Source organism: Schistocerca americana, chromosome 4, assembly GCF_021461395.2.
Source record: "Schistocerca americana isolate TAMUIC-IGC-003095 chromosome 4, iqSchAmer2.1, whole genome shotgun sequence".
In the NCBI taxonomy this organism is placed as follows: Eukaryota; Metazoa; Arthropoda; class Insecta; order Orthoptera; family Acrididae; genus Schistocerca; species Schistocerca americana.
The window spans coordinates 186,808,188-186,827,335 of record NC_060122.1 but is presented as its reverse complement, the minus strand read 5'-3'; positions in this window follow the sequence as shown (position 1 = coordinate 186,827,335).

Genomic DNA, 19,148 nt, shown 5'->3' with positions numbered 1-19,148 from the left:
TGTTAAGTGATATGAGGAGTATTATAGTGAGCTCATGTTGATGTCTCAGCGACCAAATTCGCCTAATATAAATCGTATAGAACCCATCTGGAAGCCAATGGGCATTATCGCCGAGAACACAAATAAGCGGCCCGTTATTTACGCGAATTACGTGACCTGTGCGTAGACATCCAACGCCACGTAACTTCGAAAACCACCCAACGAACTGTCGGAACCCTGATACGCAGAATCACCGGTGTATTTCGTTCAAAGACGGAAAAAAGAACTGTTAAGCAGGTGATGATAATGTCTTGGCTCATCAGTGTAAATGGTTCTTGATATCGTTAATACTGACACTGAGATGGAGTTGACGTCGGAGCTGGTACCACACTCGTTTGTTGGGGACAGATTAAGGGATCTTTCTGGCTGTGGGAGTGTCTCAACATCGTACACACAGTTCATAGTGAGACGTGGGATAAAAAATGGCATCTCAATATTGTCACATGACATGTAACATATAAGGACAGAGGACGCTGCACATACCATCTCTGATGCTGGAGTTCTCTCATTTACTGCCAGTCATGACCCGAAGTCATACATGATAGATGCCCACACTAACTATGATGCTACAAGTAACAAAAATGTCCAAAACACTGGAAGAGTGGGGTCTCACGGAGGTCGCTGTCATACTCGCCGTCTAGGTCATCTGGGCAGTGCAGAACCGCAGCTCATCGCTGTTCGCTATGTGACGCCAGTCAACAGCATCCGTGCTTCCCCGTCACGATACCACTCGAAACACACAAGTTTGCGTTATGTTTTTAATAGCGGCGTAGGGATGGGACCTAAAATCAAGAAACCTTCATAGGGTTTAAGGACCTGCAAAAACCGCTCTACGATGTCAAATAGTGCAAGGCGTTCGAAACTGTGAGAAAAATAGGTGAAGCTGTAGAGAAACACCGCTAATAAGTAATATTTCCAAGTGCCAAGAGGGAAAAATAAGAGTGGAAGACCAAGAACGACGTGCTCAAGATTGAATTGTATAAGAGACTGATGTAGTTTTTCGCTCCTACTGTTCAGTCCTTACGTCGAAGAAGCAATGATGCAAATAAAAGAAAGGTTCATGGAATTAAAATTCAAGGTTAAAGTGTATCAATGATAAGGTATGCTGATGACATTGCTATCCTGAGTGAAATTGAAGAAGAATTACAAGATCAGCAGAATGGAATGAAAAGACTAGTGAGTGCAGAATGTGGAATGAAGGTAAATCGAAGAAAGACGAAAGTAAGTAGAAGTAGCAGAATAAGAACAGCGACAAACTAAAAATAAGGACTGGAGATCGCGAAATAGGTGGAGTTAAGGCTTTCTGCTACCTAGGCAGCAAAATAACGAATGACAGATGGAGCATGGAAAACATCAAAATCAGACTTGCACAAGAAAACATGGAATTTCTAGCCATTAGAAGTCTACTAGTATAAATCATAGGGCTTAATTTGAGGAAGAAACTTCTGAGAATGTACGTGTGATCACAGGAAAACCGGAATAGAAGAGAATCGAGACGTGGTGCTACGGGCGAATATTGAAAATCAGGTCGACTGATAAGGAATGAGGAGGAGTGAGGAGTTCCTGTGCAGAATCGATAAGGAAAGGAATATATGGGAATCACTGACAAGAAGAAGGGACCTGATGACTGGCCATCTGTTAAGGTATCAGGGGAATAATTTCCATGGTACTAGAGGGACGTGTAGAGGGTACAAACTGTAGAGGAAACAGAGATTGGTACATATCCAGCAAGTAACTGAGGACGTAGATTACAAGTGCTATCCGAGATGAAAGGATCAGTAAACGTTCTCCAATAATCTGCCTCCAGTCTGGTATGCGACGTGTCAAAGCAGCGACTACTGAAAATACATTTAACGACAATTGCACATGAAAATGTACATTCTTCTTGTATGAGCTTTGCTAAGTATTTATACTCAATGTGTACTTTCATTCCTGATGTTACATTGGTCTTGTATTATTTTATTTATGCTTTTCTAATTTTGCCTTTTGTGTTAATTTTGGCCACAGGTGTCTGATGACGATTACTCGAAAGGCGTGATAAATAAAGTATTTAGCGACCAAGTCGTTTCCAGTGAATTACTACATGCAAAGTCCGGATGGCTGCATACCTTAAAAATTGATGACCTCATCAGTCGAATGGAAGAAGGTACCACTTATATGAATTTTCGGTCTATTTCAGATAATATACATCTTTCATTTCTGGACATCTGAAACTAGCAAAAGACACCTGAGTCTAAAAGACACCACGGCCGGCTCCTGCACGTCAGCAGGAGACTTTTCAAGCTGGTGGAAGCTCTGTAATGTTGTGGGGAGTGTGCAGTTGGAGTGATATGTGACCTCTGATACTTTAGACTCTGACAGGTGACACGTACGTAAGCATCTTGCCTTATCACCTGCATCCATTCGCGTCCATTGAGGATTTCAACGGACCGGGGCAATTCCAGACGGACAGTGCGACACCTGATACGTCCAGAATTGCTGCAGAGTGTCTCCAGGAACACCCCTCTGAGTTTGACCACTTCCGCTGGCCACTAAACTCCCTAGACGTGAATATTATTGAACATATCAGGGGTGCCTTGCAACCTGCTGTTCAGAAGAGATCTCCACCCGCTCATACTCTTACGGATTTATTGGCAGCCCTGCAGCATTCATGGTGTCATTTCCCTCCAGCACTACTTCAGACATTATTGAAGTCCGTGCCACGTCGTGTAGCGGTATCTGAGCGTGTTCGCGGGGACCTACACGAGAGGCAGGTGTACCAGTGTCTTTGACTTCTCCCTGTATATTAATTATTTAGAATCTGATTGTCATTAAATTCATGATCTCCAATTGCCCACTAAAGATTTTCCAAACTTCTACCGCCCCAAAAATCAGCAACCAAGCGAATCATTTCTAGAGAGTGAAATCCATGTCTCATAGGAATTCGGGCTTAGGACGTTTCGTCACTTCAACTCACCCACTGTTACGGGAGAGCTAGAATCAAATGATGACAATGCAGAATAATGCATCGCACTAGGTAAGTAATAAATATTGCATCTGCTACGGGCATATATAGCTTTAGGATGTTCGCCTTCAACAGGAGAATAAATCCTCGACCCCCTGTGACTGCTGAGCTGGAGAACTTGATCGGAACATTCAGTGAGCAGCGGATTAAAGCGGCCGTTCCATTATACGCTGTGCTCGTTTCGCGGCCCCGACCCCATCCCTCTTGACCTCTTCGTGGCGGCTCTTCAGGAAGCCGGTGCGAGAGACGGCAATTCAATCGAAGGAAGGAACCGTCGATCGTCCGCACGCTGCCTCAACTCTGTGCTCACAGTCGAAAGCAGTCTGCGGGGCACCGTGGGGAGCGTCACAAACGAACGTGCAATTCCAGGAGAAACGGCTGCAAATTAACGCGTCTGTCTGACTGAAACTTCAAAGAGAATATGCTTCAAGTCGTATAGCCGCTCTAATTACTAAAATAAAGCCGTACCGAAGCGGAAATCCATCGTAAAGAAACCTTCTCAACTGCTAAATTAATTATTTACAACTTTTTACAAGCTCGACCTGCCGGTTGCAGCCAAGAAGACGGTTTTCCAGTGCTGCTACGGAACAGTGCGATGAACTGATAAGCAATGTTTTAGTCTTTTTTTTAAGGGTCTGGTTATTTGTTCAGCTATTGTCTCTTCCAGTGTTTCATTCTCAGACACTTGTATGCGCCAAAGGATGAACAATCTTAGCGTTTGAAACTCACTTGGTCTTTCGTGGCTGTTTCCATTGAAAGTAAAATTATCTACTACATTATATGAATACGTGGTGTATGCCTTTCAGACATATCCAAGACGTTTTGCAATTCGTGCACCCAGGTTCCTCGTGGAGTACACTATCGCATGCGCTCCTGACTGTGATGCAGCGTCAAGGGTAACCACAGTCATGGACTCCGACCTGATAGCCCATGATGCTGTAAACGTCGTCGAACTATTCGTGCAGCTAGTTGTTGCCTTGCAAACTTCCCCATCTGCTGACTCAGGGACGGATAAGATGCCTGTCATCTCGACTGCTAGTGATACGAGGCCGTTGGGATCGAGCACGGCGTTCCGTATTATCCTCCTGAACCCACCGATTCCATATTCTGCTAACAGTCATTGGATCTCGACCAACGCGAGCAGCAATGTCGCGATACGATAAACCGCAATCGCGATAGGCTGCAATCTGACGTTTATCAAAGTCGGAAACGTGAGGGTACGCATTTCTCCTCCTTACTCGAGGCATCACAACAACGTTTCACCAGGCAACGCCATTCAACTGCTGTTTGGGTATGAGAAATCGGTTGGAAACTTTCCTCATGTCAGAACGTTATAGGTGTCGCCACCGGCGCCAACCTTGTGTGAATGCTCTGAAAAGCTAATCATTTGCATATCACATCATATTCTTCCCGTCGGATAAATTTCGCGTCTGCAGCACGTCATCTTCGTGTTGTAGCCGTTTTAATGGCCAGTAGTGTATGTGCCAACGATTCAGTATGCTTCGTGTTTGAAGGTGACCTGGTCTTTCGTGGTTGTTTTCATTGAAAGTAAAATTATTATATGAACACGTGGTGCCTGCCTTTCAGACCTGTCCAAGAGAACAGACACCACACATTCATATAACTGACTTGTCTAAATGCTCATTGAATTCACCACTTTCAATACGGATGCATAATCACTTTCGACCTCCTGTTGGACTCTCAAAGTAGCGAGCATGGAGGACATAGACGGGGATTGGGAATAGATGGCGCTAGGTGATAATGTGTGTCGGCCGGAGGTGTGGCGAGATAGTCGGCGCAAGTGCGATTAATAGTGTGTCTGCATGGTACAGTGGTTACCGTAGCTGCTAAGTAAGCAGGAGATCCTGGTTTCGATTCCGTTCCGGTACACTTTTCACTCGGCTGTGCTGATTCTACATAAAATCCCGATTCATCTGGTGTCATTAGTTCCTTCTCTTTCTTTCCTCCCTACTCGCACCTACACCTTCAATTTACATACAATTATCTAGGTCGTTAGGCGGCGTCATGTTCCTCATCGATTTCTTCTTAAGCAATCGATGTTCCTCTGCTTGGATGTTCTTCAAAATCTTCTGATGTTCGCGGTTAGCTAACTACGGGATCTCTACGTTCGCGAAGAAGCGTCGAAACGTCGATTGTGTAAGATGAATTAGAACATGACGTGGCGTACCGACCAAGAACAGTGGTTCCCAAACTGGAATAATTATTCCCTTCTGGGTAAATTGTAATCATCCGGAAGGGTAAAAACAAAAGGATTCATTTATGTTTCGGTCATGAATCTACACTTTTTTAAAACATTATTATTTCATCAGTATCATTGTCATTATTACTACAGATTACGTAAGTTACCAATAATTGCTAGTTTCAGTATGTGACACGATAAGGTTTGCGAAACGAATGTATGAATAACAGCGTCTTCACAGGTCCCCTCTACACATACACTTTGTACATTATATCATACACCTATGAGAGCAAAATCAAGATCTATTTGCTTAAATATATAATGAGAAAACGTTCTCCCATTTGTAGGTAGTTCCCACAACAGACCAGAAACTGGTTCGTTATTCACTGTACATTGTGTAAACTAAATAATTACAGTACAAGACAACAATAACTATGTAATGGCCACTACACTGCTGTAGGGCCTGTACAGTATTATTATTATTATTAGTATTATTTAATATTGTTAATGTTATTACTCGTATTAGACGCAGCGGTCAGAGACAAAATATTGGCAGATTGAAGTCTTCCAATCTCTACCAGTGCAAAAGGAAGCAGTCTGGCATTAAAGTGATTTACAAACAATAGGCTTAAGTATGGTGCACATATTTTAATTTGGTTGGTTTTGAATGACAGTGTGGCTGAAGCAAGTTCCACTAAGTGAAGCAAGGGTCCGAAGGCGGCACGTTTTGTAGTAACTGCCTACCCTCAGTGCATATAGCTAACTTCCTTCTCTGAGAATGAGTTGTAGACAGCACTGACGATTCACTCAGAATTGCTTCGTCACTGTAAAAGAGAAAGTTTGTGAAACATAAGCACTACACATTGTTACACTGACTCTTTACTTTGTGGTTCAATAAAACACTTACATGTGCTAAATAGAATTTATTTTTCGTAATTTAGAAGTGAAAGTGTTTAAAGAAAATTCTGTTTCTTTCTATAGAAACAATTTCTCTCACGTCACGGTCCATGGTCGGCCAAGTCAAATGCTCCTTAATTTTTTGCAAGGTCTGGTAAGTTCCTAAGTGCCCACGAACCAACGAATCATGAAAGCTATGAAAAATCGGGCGCACCAGAGCTACTGGTAAAGAGATCTTTAATTGCTTAGCACGTCCCACCCTTTTACACAAAATGCCTTTCTTGATAATGTACTGACCCAGTACTTCCCCAGGCCACAGGCGTTGCTTAACGGGTGTCAAGTAGAGTCCTGATCCTGGTGCCTAACAACATCATCAAACACATGAGAAATCTCGACTAACACTATACAACTAAGGCTGCCTCCCTCTACTTCCTGCCGGCCGCGGTGGTCTCACGGTTCTAGGCGCTCAGTCCGGAACCGCGCGGCTGCTACGGTCGCAGGTTCGAATCCTGCCCCGGGCATGAATGTGTGTGATGTCCTTAGGTTAGTTAGGTTTAAGTAGTTCTAAGTTCTAGGGGACTGATGACCACAGATGTTAAGTCCCATAGTGCTCAGAGCCAATTTGAACCTCTACTTCCTGGGTGCTCTACTGGATGTATGTCAAGTGAACATTGGGCTGAGGACGTCCGCAAGGACATTTTCAGTCCATTTTATGTGTTTGACTTCAGACTGAAATGCAGGAATGCGTACTGTCCACCTTGCGATACGGCCGGTTTTACGCGGCCTGGCTAACACCCAGCTTATTGCTTGATTGTCGGTTTTCAGCTGAAATACCCGATGCACAAGGTAAAAGCATTAGACAGAATATTTAAGTTTGGCACTGGTTAACCGACGAGATTGGTACGCTAATGGCAGACTGCGACCTTAGAACTCCTGGAGGAAGACAGCCGAAATACCCGCCTTAGAAGCGTCAGTTTGGACAATGAACTTTTTATTAAAATCCGGCACTCCGAGAACCGGAGGGTTGGCTATGTGCTCAAACGCGGCCTCTTGGGCAGGTACCCATTCAAAACGCACTCCTTTCCGGCGCAACTCATTTAAGGGAGCGGCAATCTGAGAAAAATAATTCGCCATGCCTATGACCCTGCCAATTACACGCTTATCAGTAAGCGAAGGTAGAGCTCTTAATGCTTTAGTTCGTTCCTGGTCGATGCGAATACTCAGACCTGATACAAGGTGACCTAAAAAAAGACACCTGCTGTCTGGCTAATGTCAATTTACTGGGTTTAACAGTTAACCCGGACCCTTCAATCTCGCGAAAACTTGCTGGATATGACCTAAATGCTACTGCAACGAAAGGCTACAAATCACCAAGTAGTCCAAATAATTATAAACACAGACCAATTTCAAGTCGTCAAAGATATTATCCAGCAAGGGAGTAAGAACGGGTGCCCAAGTAGCCAAACCAAAGGGAACCCTGTTAAGCTCAGTGAGATTCCAATAAGTACAAAATGCTGCAACATGTTAACATTCTTCAGCTAAGGGAATCTGATAATAGGCTTGATTCAAATCAAGTACAGTATACCAATTAGCACCGGCAGACCAAGTAAAGGAGTTATGAAGATCAGGTAGACGAACAGGTTTGAGGACAAACTTCATATTCAGGCGTCGGTAATCAGCAACAGGCCCAAAATCCCGCCCCCGATCCTTATGTACAAGGAATATGGGGGAAATATAGGCAGATGTAGAAGGCCTTATAATCCCTTCCTCGAGCATTTTTGATATTTTAGCTCTTAGTATCTTCATCTTAGGGGGTGAGAGACGCTATGGGGACTGCCTGACAGGAATATCGGCAGACAGACGGATGCGGTAGTTAGGAACATTAGTAACGCCTAACCTTTCACAGACAAGTTCAGGGAACCTCAGTGACAAATTCTGTAATTGAGAAGCCTGATGTGTCGAGAGATGGGTAAGATCGAATTCATTAGACACAGCCTCAACAGCCAGAGTACCGGCATTTTGATGGACAGTACGTTTAGCACACTCTCAAAAACCAAATTTCTCCTCCGGAATAATCGAAAACTAAACCAGTTTTATTGATGAAATCACATCCCAAAATTAAATCAACAGGCAGCTCCTTGACCATGACTAGTGACAAGGGCCAGGGCAAATCCCCAACCTATATACTCCCTCGGACCCAACCATGCAGAGGCAACACCTGCCCATTGGCCACCCGACATCTCTGCACAGGAGAAGGGATCGACCGAAGTTTCGTGAGATGACTAAATTCCAAAGACCATTCGAAGCTCAACAGCGAAAAGGAGATACTAGAATCCAAACGAGCACAAATAGGTTTGCTACCTACTCGAGAACAAATATAAAGCAAGGTCGGTGATGCGGGAGCGGCAACACGGGGAACTCCAAGGTTTAGAGACTGGATCCCGAGGTCGCTGCCCAGCCCAGCGTCATTTATTGGCTCTGGGCGCGCGAAGTTGAACGCAAGAGAGCACCAAATGAGCCCTGCTATCGCACATGAAGCAATGCCGTGGTTCCCTTTTAACGGCCTCAGCCGATGTAGACAATTAGAAATTTCCCTTGACATCAACCGTGGGCTGACCCTTAACTTCACGGCATACATCGCCCGCAAGTGGCAACGCAGATATCGCTACAACAACGACACGAAGCTCTTCCTAGTTTGAAGGACGATCACGAAAAACAAAGTACGACTTATCCGTCATTCGAATCCCCCTGAGAACAACTGACACCAACTCCAGTTCTGGCAAATTGATGAACAGGGCCAAGCAGGCCGTCTGATCTCTGTCCACTTACTGATGTAACTCCCCTTTATCCTGCTGCATCTCTCACATGTAACGACAATGTTTTCGAACTCCGGTTGTCAATCTCTGGGCAATCACAAGCTCGCTTAATTGCTGCAAGAAAAACCCTTCTGGCATGGCTTGGGACACGATGTTCCTCAACTCACCTCCAGCTAACGGGTACAATAGTGACAAAACTACTTGGTGCGAAACGCGAAAGGCAGGCGCGTGTTGGTCAAGACGAAACTACAACGATAATGAGTTTTCAACCTGCTCATGTCGGTCTAAAAGTAATTCAGTAATATCTCGAAAGAAATACGACAGAGGATCAGGCAATCTGGCAAAGGCTGCGTCTAACTTCTCAGAGGATATAACAACACCACTCCCGGACTGGCTCCCAGTTTCCCCTTGATACAGCAATTACCGCTCTTCATTCCTCTTTCCATTCACTTCTAAACATGTAAGCTTAAACTGCAATGCATGAACCAAAGACCCCAATACAGCAGTTAGTTTTTTTATGATCTTTCAAGCCTAACAAGCCTAAATCCGCTATCCGATTGGTTACATGGACTAACTGCACCCGCCCCTTGTCTAACTGACTGCCACTAGGTTGAGTGCATTCCAAAACCCAAATGGTGTCCTCATGGCTTCTAATAGTCTTAAACAAAAATTCAATGGCTGCCTCTGTCTCACCCACCACATCCGGCGTGCCGTCAACAAAGTGAAGACCGGTAGCACGCAAACAGGCCACAAAGTCCGGAACACTGCCTTCAAAAGACTGGTGCCTTATGGCCAACTCATAAACAAGGTGGTCCTTCCTCAACAGGCCGATGCCCGGGCACTGCCTGACCGCAATTAAAATAAATCACCTGAAATAATCATCAACCAAGACAATATGGTGCAACACTAACACAAATACCATTCCAACCAACAGCAACTGTAATGGCAATATCACAACCGTAACCACGCTCTGCTACCACTTGAGACCTAATTGGTGGTAGTCAGAGAGCGCACAGGATAAGGTTAAGGTTGGGGATGGGGCCGTAAACAGTTACTGTGACTTGCACAACCAAACACACAGCTTTATTTTCTAAGAACCACTTATTTGATCATTGGCTTAAAAGATCACATTTGAACAATAGGCTGAAGGCCTAGTTAAAGAAAACTTGAGATGTTTTCTGGCCTGAAGGCCCAAAACCACACAGCAACAACATGAACGCCTGAATGCCTGGCTTAGAAATTAAAGGAATTAAAAATAGAAGGTAAAAAAAATATTTTAAACACGCAATGGAAACAATTAACGGCTGAAGGCCTACATTACACATCTGAAGGACACTATAATTAAGGAATACTAATAAAAAAAAATTTTTAAGAAAGAAAATTTATTTTAAACTTTTAACAGAGCGGCCGAAACCTAATTAAAGGCCACAAACAAATTTGAAACAGCGACTGAAGGCCTCAACAACAAGTCAAATAAATTATTTAGAATAAACCCGTCGCTTCTTATATTCCCTTAGATGATATACATGGCTGAATGCCTTATTAAGGGGTTCACCCAAATCCTCGGATGAAGGCCACACATAGCACATGGAACAACTAACGGCTTAGGGCCTAGATTACAAACAATTTCAGATAGAACAAGAAGAATAAAATTTTTTTTTCTTTCAAAAACAATTAATGCTCAAAATTTTAATTTAACACGGCTGAAGGCCTTTAGGTGAAACTTAAAAAACGAAACTGAATTAATACAGGGCCAAAGGCCTTGCACAATACTTCAACTAGAATGAAAATCACGATTTAAAACAAACAGGACAAGTGGTGCTCAGAAGTGTTCCAAGGGTCGGCCTGGGAAGGTAACTTAAACGTAAGGTGAGGTGAGACAGTGAGTCAGGTAATCGGATGACAGCCCAAGGACCGACCAACAATTTAAGTAATTCCCTTCTGTCCGACCAACGGCACAACGATGAAGAATAACGACCGAGGTGGAGAATACGAACAGCACAACGACTCCAGAAATCGGCGTCTAAAAACAGCCAGGGGAACAATAACCACTCTAAACAAATATGAACTAAACAACTTAGAAGGCTGGCGAACTACACGCCGTGTTGGATAGCAACAACACGACGAGGAAAAGGCACACTGGCTACAAACTACTCTAACGACCTGGACATGTAACTCCCTCACATCGTACGATGCTGCTAGCCTGAACGGCCTAGGGGGTAACAACCCGCAAATGATCGAAGAGGTGTCTCAATAGTTAAGATTTCATAACAGGTTAACTGATCATTCAACTGCAGCGTCCAGGTTCGTTGGGCAACGAACTTGTTGCTCTCGCAGCTAGCGCCTCACGATTCGACAGCGCGTGCACGACACCAGCGGCCGCGCGACCTGGCCTCGCGCTCAGATACTTGCTTGCTGCTCCGTCCCAACCGACTCACTAGCACACACACCACCACCCGGAAATACAGCGGTCACACCAAAGATAGTACGACACTATTACAATCGGTAAGCGCTGCTGTAGCCACTCAAGGAGGCAAGCCAGCAACTTAGTTATGCCTGTAAGTAAGGAAGAAACAAGACGCAACTCGATATAAAAATGCCAAAGAACCAATGGCATGAATGCGAGCCGTACACGGTTCAGAACTAATATTGGTAAAGGTGGTGGAATGGGGAGGAGGTAGTACAACTAGGAGATTTTACTTTCAGTGACTCTTATAGTTCATGACCTGTGGTTTTTAAAGATTCATAATGCCGGTATTCCTTGAAATTCGCCAAGAAAACAACGTTTTGCGTACAAAAAGTGTTCCTGGGAACTGTTTACACATATTATTGCCAATTCTGCTAATCATTGCTGTGTTGGCTTCTTTAATATACAAGGAAATGGAAACTTTCATCCCATCCACAGTGCCATAAACTGGCAGTATATGGTGACGAAATTCGTTTAATCCAAAGGCACGGAAGATTTATATGGATCTGTAGATTTGGGCATCATGAGGGTGTTATCTAGCCGTCTGGTCTGGAAGGGAAATATTCCTTCACGCAAAATGCCCTCTTTTCACTCGATTTACCTACTTAAAAAATGGTTCAAATGGCTCTGAGCACTATGGGACTTAAGAGCTGTGGTCATCAGTCCCCTAGAACTTAGAACTGCTTAAACCTACATAACCTAAGGACATCACACACATCCATGCCCGAGGCAGGATTCGAACCTGCGACCGTAGCAGTCGCGCGGTTCCGGACTGCACGCCTAGAACCGCGAGACCACCGCGGCCTCCTATTTAGTAAATGTGAATGTAATCGGTGTATGTATACAGTGGTTTAATGGTTTTACTGTACGATGACGAGAAAAGGAAGAGGAAGAAATCCAGTACTGGCCCATAGCCTAAAACTTTAGAATAGTATTAAGGGGACTCCCGCCTTAAGGGGACTGCTTCGTGAGTACGAGGGAAAACCTAGATAGATTTGTCAATTTTCAAAATATTGTACGCCCATGTAATTCTTCCCATATTTTAACATGTCATTTAGGAATAATTTGTTGTATGAACCACAGGTTTTGGTATCACAGTTTTTTCCTAAATTGTATTTTGTGTTGCAAGAGAAGTAAAGCATGTTAATTATTTATGCACCGCATAGGTATAAATACCTCGAAATAAAACCGAGGTAGAAGATGGATTTTTTTTCTGTTAGCCGGCCAGAGTGGCTGAGCGGTTCTAGGCACTACATACTGGAACCGCGCGACTGCTATGGTCGCAGGTTCGAATCCTGCCTCGGACATGGATGTGTGTGATGTCCTTAGGTTAGTTAGGTTTAAGTAGTTCTAAGTTCTAGGGGACTGATGACCTGAGAAGTTAGGTCCCATTGTGCTCAGAGCCATTTGAACCATATTTTTCAGTTATATTTAAAGCAGACTTCTAAAAGACTGTTGCTGTCGTAAAGTACGGTTCACAAAATTTTTAATAATGGTTATAAAAAGTTTCAGCAATTAACTCACAGTTTTCCTTTAACAAGTGTTTAATTTTAAAATTTAAGTCATAAATCCCTTGATACTGACTATCATAGAGAGTACACCTTTTTATGAACCTCTCTGTTGTTATGACAAATAAAAAAGTTTTTTTAGTTAAATGTGTTTTATGACAGTATACAAAATTTCAGCCATCTATCTTTAATAGTCCTTAAACAATGTGTACCAGTTCCTCAAAAAAGGAAATTCCAGGACATTCAAGTTAAAACTCGTTTCTCTGCCTACCCCGAATAAACGTAACGCTTTCCAGGTCCACAGTCATTCTGTTATTAGTGTTGTCCCCCTCACTCTCCTTCTTCGAACTTCTTCTTACTCTTGGTTCTTTGGTGGCTTCCAACATTGATTTATCTGCTTCGAATGGTCTCCTGCGGTCAACGGCAATTGAAGCTCTTTGCATATTTGGTTCGCCAGGCAGTCCCGTCCATTCAGTAACATTAAACCCCGATACTGCACCATCACTAGAATTAGCAGATCATCCAGCACACTCATTTTGAAGTGTTTAGTTCTATGGGAACATTTTTTGGTATCCATTCCCATATACAGTTGTTCAAACAATCATCTGGATTTCGATTCCTACGATATAATTATATGAGAGACAAAAAGTCATTAAAAACAGGCGGGAAAAAAATTCTTTTTCTAATGGAGATGTCCGCGTGACATGGAGGCGTCGTCTGTGTGCAGATACGTTCAAATTCTTCTTATTGTGTGGCTTTCTTCAGTACGATTACATCGAAGTAAGCTTCTTCTTATTCAGAAAGCTACAGAGAATCCTTTAAGACAAGAAATTAAAAATATCAATTTTTTGACACGTATTCACGCACTAGCCCCTTAACGAAATCATCAGGATCATCATGAAAATTGTGACATGCCCTCACTTTAAGACACGCCGCAAAAAGGTGTCAAACCTAATCCAGGTCATTGGTGTGGTAAACGGGAACTTTAAGCTATCACCTCTCCACCTCTTGTCAGCCAAATGGTGGTAGCTAAATTTTCTTCCTGCACCGGGCTTCGGAACGATTACCTCCGAGTACAGTATAAAGACTGAATGAAAAAAAGATGCAGAAAATAAAGCAGGCAGCAGGAAATACACACGTCTAAAAACGAGGTTGACAAAAACTGCAATATGCAAAAGCAGAAATACAGAGGATCAGTTAGGATTCTGCAGAAGTGCAGAAATAATCTTTTACATAGGCAGCAAAATAACTGACGATAGCCGAAGCGGAGAGTAGGGAAAGTATATAATATATTGCTTGTGAAAAATAGATATTAGTTAACAATGAATACAAATTTAAGTGCTAGGACGCATTTTCTGAATGTAATAGGCTCTCGAACAGTGCGTTTCCTAAGCTAAGTGTGGATAATAAATACAGAAGGGTCCAGACAAATGTAGACACTCGTCGAAGGTTAAAGTCTCTGCAGCGAAATGACATATCTGTGGTGTCACCGCCAGACACCATACTTGCTAGGTGGTAGCCTTTAAATCGTCCGCGGTCCGTTAGTATACGTCGGACCCGGGTGTCGCCACTGTCAGTGATTGCAGACCGCGCGCCGCCACACGGGAGGTCTAGAGAGACGTCCTAGCACTCGCCCCAGTTGTACAGCCGACTTCGCTAGCGATGGTTCACTGACACATTACGCTCTCATTTGCCGAGACGATAGTTAGCGTAGCCTTCAGCTACGTCGTTTGCTACGACCTAGCAAGGCGCCATTATCAATTGCTATTTATCTTGTGATGCATGTACCGTCAGACCGATGTTCACCAATAATGGATTAAAGTTAAGTATTCCAGCAGCTACGTACTTTTTTTACTAGGCTCAACTCCTTTAACTGTTCCAGACCTCACGCCAGCCTACTTGAGCTTAAACGCGTGCTTTTCGGCTTCCTCCTATTGGCTTGGCTGTCTTGCCAAGCCACAACAATATCGTTCCAATTTTGCGCGGTAGAATGGTCCGTTGCTTTCTGAACAGATCTTGGTGCACCTTTTCCAGCAGATGACAATGTAGCAATGAATGAAGTAAAATCGTCGTCTGAAAAGCACAAGGTAAGGCAGTATTGAAGCGGTACTGGAAGTATGAAAACATGATGGAGGTATAGCGGTAAATGGTTCAAATGACTGAGCACTATGAGACTTAACAGCTGTGGTCATCAGTCCCTTACAACGTAGAACTACTTAAACCTAACTAACCTAAGGACATCACACACATCCATGCCCGAGGCAGGATTCGAACCTGCGACCGTAGCAGTCGCTCGGTTCCGGACTGAGCGCCTAGAACCGCTCGGCCACCACGGCCGGCGTATCGCGGCAATGGCACAATGTGTACGGAACTAAGCCACCAACAGGTACTACAAACTATAGTATTTGGGACAGATTTGAAGCGCACGGCACGGTCAGGATGTGCATAAGCAAAGGTCTGGCCGAACAGAAGTATCAACAAGTCTAGCTTCCACACGCAGCAGTGTTGCAACATTTTTCTAGGTCACCTCAAAAATCTGTGAGGATAACCCGGATCGAAGGACGGAATACTACGAGTCGTTTGAAGGCATGCTTCGCGATGATGGACGGGTTGCAGGGATGGTTATGGGGGTCTGATGAGGCTCAATTCAAACTGAACACCGCTTGGACTGGGCTCCTGAAAATCCTCCGTTCACTAGCACTAACATGTTAATTTACAGGTTGTAGTCGGTCATCGCACGGTTTGATTGTCCCTGTCTTCTTTGACGGTATTGTAACTGATCAGGTGTATTGTCACATGCTGCAAACACCAATTATGCCTTCCCATGGGATAGGTGTTTCGAAATGAAAGATTTTTACCGACAACTAGACGGCTCTTCGTCTCACAACCACTTCGAAGCAAATCTACCTGGATGATGGATAGGTCGAAATAGGTCGAAGAGGAGCTGTTGAGTACCGACCACGGTCTCCAGGGCTTACGCCTCTTGAGTTCTACGTACGGGGGACCTTGAAATATGAAGTTTGTCAGAAGAAACCAGCTACAATGAACAAGCTGCGAGGCACCATTGAGATGTCTTGTGCGGCTGACACACCGACGACACTGAGAGGCGTGGTTCGGTTAACAGTTCAGCGGCATCGACGTTCTCTGTTTGCCAATGGGGAACATTTTTAGCACATAAAGTAACTTTCCCCCAGGAGAAAATTGTAATGGTATGTTATTTTGTTCCATTAATATTGTCTATCAAATAGTCTAGATTTTCCTGGACCCTTCTCTAGTCGGAACAAGACCAGAAAATAAGGTGTTGAGGCTAGATAGGTAGATGGATTAAGTAATGAAGAGAAAAGAAATTTTTGGCCTAAAGTGCCTGAAAGAAGTGATAGGTCGTTAGGAGATTCCTGTGGCATCGGAAAGTGTTCAGTTTTTTAACAGAAAGAAGGAGGGGGGGGGCGGCGAGTTACAAATCGTAGGTCTAGATCTAAGTTTGACTCAAGTAAGCAGACTGTAAAGGTAGATTGCACAGATAATTCAGCGTGGAAAACTGCATCATGCTTAAATGAAATTTGCATTCTGCAGCAGAGTGTATGCTGATACGAAACTTCCTGTCAAATTGAAACTTGGTGCCGGATCGGTACTCGAACGTGGACCTATGCCTTCAGCGGAAAAATGTTTTAGACAGGTGAAAGCAGCTATCAATAAGACCACCATCGTAAGTGTTAACAACCAGGTTGGTTAGCTCATACGCAATAGATCCACTATGCCTCTAATGATTAAAGTTACTGATAATAGACCCCAGCGCCAACAACCACTGGTACCCTATGACGCAACTAGTACTAAGTCTATAGCGCACTGGGCACAAAAGAACGACTGAGGACCCGCCGTCATTGGCGGAAGTAGAGCTGTGAGGACGGTTGCTGAGTCGTCCTTCGGTAGCTCAGACCGCAGAGCACTTGTCCGCGAATTGCGAAGGTCTCAGCTTCTAGTCTCGGTTCAGTATACAGTTTTAATCGGCCTGGAAGATGCTTTATACCAGTCTCCGGCAGAATATCACAAACACACTGTAACCACGCAGGCGTGCGGTAGTGTGCTCGGCTACAGTGATGAGTAGACGTTTCAAACACTTTCAGGATAGCACTTTTAGAGGCCAAACTCTCCTAATAATGATCTTAGGCCATTCGTATAATTAGGCTGAGTAGTCGGGTAACGAACCTTGTTCCCAGAGGGTCGAAAACAGAAAATGTAGGGGAGAAGTATAAGTGAAAGAAAAACGTAGTGCTCCCAAATGTCTATGGTGTGATACGGCTCGACAGCTGCATTCTGAAACTAGACCTTTGAGTAGAAGCTAATGGAATTTGTCAGTAGCTTAATGCCAAATGAAACGCTTTGAATTTGACAAAAGCAACATTTAAGGCGGCGGTACGTCTTGGTCACTGTCTTTTGAACAATCGAGTTGGATAGATAGCGCTATTTCGAATATGACGTGAGTTTGTGTTCCGGTGAAATACTTTTAGTATCACATGCAGACTACCTGAAAGCTCAATTGTTAACAGTATTTGTCGGTTAGCCGTATCTGTCGGTTAGTGTGCGCTCTGCACTGTTGATTGATGACGCGTTATCATGGACAATGGTATCAGAGTGCGATGTCCTTGTGAGTTCTATGGAGGTTGCCGATTGGTGAAGAGGTGTCCCGCACGTTCTACAAGGGGAACTTCATCGTCTGTTGGCTCTTATCTGAGAAATTAGCAAAGTATAGGGTGTTGTCCAACCACCGTTGCCTAAACTGCTCCTCAAATCAAGAGTGCTCCGGTCTCTTGTATGGGTGAAGTTCATTGTGAATGCCACATCTGAAGAACGTAAATGTAATCCACTTTACGTCCCTCAGACGTGGCATTCGCAATGAATCTCGCCCAGACATTGTGTTCCCTTCTACGTAGCTTCGTTTGTTGCTTCGATCTGGTGTGTCTAATTCCACTTGTAGCGAGAAATTTTAAGACAGTAATTGTACGCTTATGCGTGGAATAACTTTTTGTTGACGTTTTCTGGATGCGACTGCTTGGTTTATTGCCGCCATTCAGTCCTAGATGGAAATCTGGTAAATTTATGTGGGTTCTCTGTGTGTAGTGGTCATAGTAGTATGGTCGCCGTGGTTAATTCATACTCGATCTTAATGGATAGGCGCTGTAGCGCAAACGGTTGACCAAGTGGCGAGTAGCGTTAGTACGTCGTGCCCACACTAAACCCTGTGCTGGAAGGGAGGAGCTAATCCCCCTAACTTAACTAAAACAACATTAGTATCACGGGCTAGTGCCGGCTTGGAATAAACGGATTAGTGCCCGAGAGTCAAAGCAAAGTTAACCATTAGCGCCTAGTGTACTATAGATTTAAGTACTAGTTGCGTCGTAGGGCAGCAATTGTTGTTGGCACTGGGGTCTATTACCGTAACTTTAATTACTAGAGGCATAGTGGATCTATTGCGTATGAGCTAATCAATCTGATTGTTAACACTTACGATGCTGGTCTTGTACATGGCTGCTTTCACCTATGGACTTGCTAAAGCATGTGGTTCTTTTGGAAGTTATAACTTGTGTGTACGAATGTGTAGCTGAAATTTGAAAACATTTTTAGTTTCATTGGTCTTTCTACTTTAAATATAAATTTTCTGAGATTGCTAGTATTAAATTTGAATCCGCAGATGTAACTTCACTTGAATAATTATTATCGCAGAAAAATTTTAAACAGAAATCTGATATTCAAATACATACCCCGGGAAGCAAACAAGCCATCTTTCCTTTTTTAAAGGACATCATATTCGCCGTTGGCTGTAGAAATTACTAATTTCATAACTGTAGTTTCGGTCTTTGGGCCAATTTTTAAGCGGTGCTGCAAACGATTTTGCTTCAGCACAAGTAAGACTTTAAAATCCTCCTACATGTAAAACTTTTCACTGTACAAATACAGTGTTATCAAACGAGTCAAAACTGTGTACATCATGACGTGATGTAAATTACTTGAAATGTTATCTTTCGCACTCATTTCATATTATTCTATATCTACAGTGAAGAGGCTTTTTATTTTATTTTATTTTATTTCATTTAATTATTTTATTTCATTTATTTATTTATTAATTTTTATTTTTATTTTTTTTTATTTTTTATTTTTTTGGTGACGTGTGTACATGTCGGAGGATTTTAAAGTCTGATGTGTGCTGAAGGCAAATCGT